The following is a 4,727-nucleotide window of genomic DNA, read 5'->3' on the forward strand; positions in this document are numbered from 1 at the left end:
ATACAGATTGATCTATGACTTCTACTGTGGAATAAATAAATTTTTGCGTAGAAAAAATATTCTCGTAACATGACTGATGTGTACTCAGTGGTTCTTAACCATTCTGCAGTTCTGAAACTTTTGATAATGTGATAAAAGCACAGATACTCTATCCAGAAAAACTTACACACACACACACACACACACACACACAGAGTTTGTCTTAAATTCAAAAGTTTAAAGATCCACTAAACACAATGCTTTGATTTAACCTCGAGTCATAAGCACCAAGTCAAAGACATTAGGATTTAATTCTCAACAAATACTTGTGGTTGACAGAGCAAGAGATATCAGCAGCTGTCAGTCCTGATACCTTTCGAAACTTAGTTATCAATTAATAGATGTTACCAAGGTCCAAGTTTGTTTAATGTCATAGATAATGCCATTCAGATAATGGTCATTGAAATGGAAGAGAAAAACCTTGTTTTAATGTGTAGGTGGGTGCTGGGAGAGAAAACATGAAGTAAAAATGTGTTAAATTATATAAACAATAAAACCAACAGAATAAGTAAAAACAGAGAATGTGGAAAGATAAAAGGGAAATTTGCTTGAAATATAAATGTATACAAAAATGAGATGAAAGCCACTGGATATACTAAAATAAATTGAAAACATATTATACTAGATACATAGTATCTGCAACAATTGTTCCAATGTAATACTCCTAAAGTACCGGTGTTTTATGCACTTCTCAATTTATAACTAAGATGATGGTTTAGCAAAATCAAATAATCAAAAAATAAAATTATGGAGCAAAGCGAAAGTAACACAAAATAATTATTGGTGTTGCAATAACAGCAAAACTGTATCAATATTTATCAAATATATGACAGTTGTGAAAAAATAAAACTAATTATTAGATTCTGTGATTATAAAGATGTTACAAATAGATACTAACTGGTAGTACCTTCTCATTTGTTGTACCACGGACAAAATTCCTTAAAGAAATTTGCAGATTTGAAAAATTAATCTAATTCCAAAATATCCTATAGGTTCGGTAAAATCATAAGCCAAATCCATAATATATATATATTTTTGTCTAAGGATATAATGGTCATATTGACCATAGATTTACAGAATGCTAGTTATGGAGGAAATTTTAGAGAAATTTATGCTTGGATGTACCAATACTATCATTCTGTTTTAGGACCTTAAACTACATTCCTAAGACTGAAAATATTTTTAATAAACTATGCTTTTAACCACAAGGGTATCCAGGTAAAGGAAAATGACTAGATTAGGACAAATACATTTACTGATTAAATACAACATTAACTAGTTATAGAAGGTAATATATCCTTATCTGATACACAGGCCAGAAAAATTGAAGCTCCTCTAAAAATTACAATTATTTTTTCCCAATATTGTAGCTTGGTTTTAAGTTTTCACCTACTGTTTCTTCTGACACTTCTATTGCGAAGGAGAACAATTATCAGCAGCAATATTTTTTTCCTACAGAGTCAGCCATATGGATAAGTAAAATTAGTTGCCTCCTAGGTAATGTAATTTGTTAAAAGTCCTCCATTCCAAAATAAATATCCCATCTGTGTGTTGATGCCTGAAATTCTTATTATTATACTCACTTTTCAGGTAAAAGAATGAGGCTCCAGAAAGCCCTTGAGAAATCCAAATAAACTATCATTGGTCTTCCTTGGTTTATTATGTAGAACTTAGGGCTTTTATTTTCTGTCAAAGGAGGCCATCACGAATCCTTCCTGGTGCCTAGGAGGAAAGCTCATGAAATGTGCATTAACCTCTGTAGACATATTTTCTTTCAATTAAAGAGAGATGTTGAATATTGACAGAGGATTCTTCATATTGCTTTTAAAATTTCTTTTTGCTTTCTTACTATTGTGAAAACCACAAACTTGGCAAAAGGACACTCTGGACAAGTGGACAAGAACCATACTGAGAACCAAAGAAAAAAATAAACAAATGTGACATTCATGAAGTGAAAACTTGACTTTAAAACAGAACTTGTCCTATATTCTGAATGATTAGAACTTGCAGCTATGTATTAAGTTTACTTAAAATTGACAAATTTTGTCCAATTGCTTGGGCCATGGTTCATGCCAGATCTATTAATTTAAAATTATCAAATTAATCACCTTTTCACTTATCTGAATTGTTTCTGAATTTAAAAATAGACAAATTTTACAGAATATTTCTATTTAATAAAGGAAAACAAAACTGACTTGTAAGTCTATGGTAAGAAAGAGATATGCCTGGAACACAGAAGGCACTCACTAAATAGCTGGTAAATAAATAACATTTAGTTGTTTTAAACAGTTGAAAGTATCAGTGTGTACTTTTTCTATTAGGTAATATAACCTATGATTTTATCCAAAATAATTTATAAAACATTTATTATGTTATCAAAAATTTAAATAAGAATAACATTATGATAGAAAAAAATGATATCCTAAAATTTCATTATTAATTTAAAGACAGTTTTTTAACTATTCATTCATATTTACTTCTATCTAATTTGGCCACATTCTCCCATTTTTTGCTAAGCTTATAAATAGAGCTGTAGGTTTCTTTTTCCATAACTGACATATAACTATATCCATCTGTCTATTACCTACCTATCATCTATCTATCTATCTATCTATCTATCTATCTATCTATCTATCTATCTATATCTATATCTATATCTATCTCTTTCTCTTATCTATCTATCATCTATCTATCATTATACATCACCTATCATCTACCTAATTTGAAACTTCTGGTGTTGCATAAGGATAGTTAATCAAATCAGTCTTTTTATCATTTGTTAGTGAAACTATTAAACCCAACCATTTTATTCAACTGTAAACCCTAACCACATAGTCAAAAGCAGTTATTAAAAAAATCTTAGTTCTTTGAATGCATAATTTTTTTTGAATTTTAAAACTTTCTGAATGGTAGACAAAGCAATAGATCCTAAACACTGATGTGTCTTTGTCTTTGATATTAACTAGCAAAAAGCTTTGAAAAAATTTGGTAATCTTTCTGGCAATTCAGATTCATAATCTAATTAAGGGCATTCAACAATAAATTATATGATTTACATGGTGTTTAAAAAGAACGAGTTTTATTTAATCTTAGAGGAAAATGTTACTTATTGTATATTAATGAAAAGTTTAGAGATAAAATTAGTTATCTTGAGACTATCAAGTAATTATAGGAAATCTATAAGAAATGAAATAACGATAAGTAGTATATAAAATTCATAAATTCAAGCTTAATATTTGACATTTCCAGTAATATTTGCAAAACAGCAAATAAAAAATACAAACGATGTTCCTGAAACTAATTTTTTGTAGATCAAATTTAAAAATCATGTGAGTCCAACATAAAAATTGACTTCAAGGTATTATTTATGAGGTTTTCATTCATAGAAATATACTTCATTTTACCTAGAGAGCATGTGCAGAAAAAATTACATTTTGGATTAAGACAAAACATCAAAATATGAATGGAGTTAATGGTCTCAAAAGGAATAAGTGACCAGTGTTTTTAAAAAAATAAATTTAATTCAGAAGACAGGTTTCTCTTTAGCCAAATAATACTGAGAATTTATCATTTGGAAATGATGTAGGGAAGTCCTTCAAACTTTGTGTAAATGTGTGTGTTAAAATACGTATGTGTATGAACATTCTGAACATTGTGCTGTTCATTGTCTTTACTCTTTTTGACTCAAATAGCCATCACTAACATTTCTGATACTTTATAGGTTCTGATACTTTATAGGTTCTCTGTTAGAATATATATCAAGGACTGTACAAATCATCTCAAACTCTCTAAACATTCAGAGCTAGTCAGTGTGTTTGTTATCTGAATTTGAAAAACTTGACAAATAAATTTTTAAAGTACCCAGTTCCTGAAAAAAAAATAAACTAGAGATTTGGATAAATGGGCTATGACTGAATGAGAAAAGACATATATATTGATATTTAGAGAACTTACATTAAAAAAGTCTATTATGGAAAGCTTAACTAAGCATAATTTTTCTTCTTTTTTTATTGAATAAGTTTACTTAATGAAAAGAGGAAGGTGATTTAGTTCACAGACAGTTGTAGGTTGAAAAGAATTACTATTTACATTCTTGTATTTTAACAAACTAAAAAGATGGTGCCGTTAGATTTATGTACTAAAATAAAGACTCCTAGTTTCTAATTAATATGAAATATATGTCAAAATCTATTAAAAAACAGATAATTTATGCAGTTTTCCAAAAACTAGAATCCCAGATTCAGTAGTTAGGACTGTATGGTGACCTCTATAAACCCAACAAGACAATAAGAAGTTGGCTGAAACTTTTACTGTTCAATCCAGCTATAATAGTATTGAAATAAGATACAAGTGCAAAGAACAACAAAGAAAAATATACATCTTTCATCTTGTCTCCTAGTCTATGGCCTTTGCATCTTGAATAAGTGAAAAACTTTGGATTTTTATTGTTGTATGATGACTCTCAGTTGTACAGTACTTCCCAATTCTGGTTACACATTGGAATCGGTTAGAAAAAATATATATATATATACCAATTCCTAGAAACTCCAGAACTGGTATGCTAGCCTCTCTGAGAATGGAGCTAAGAATGGGTAAAATGCTTTCCTGTTGATGTTAACAAGCAACCAGACTTAAAAACCACTAATTTAAATAAATATGAGTAGAGAATAATAGTGTTCAGAAGAACC

This window comes from Pteropus vampyrus, unplaced genomic scaffold, assembly GCF_000151845.1.
Source record: "Pteropus vampyrus isolate Shadow unplaced genomic scaffold, Pvam_2.0 Scaffold70, whole genome shotgun sequence".
Taxonomy (NCBI): domain Eukaryota; kingdom Metazoa; phylum Chordata; class Mammalia; order Chiroptera; family Pteropodidae; genus Pteropus; species Pteropus vampyrus.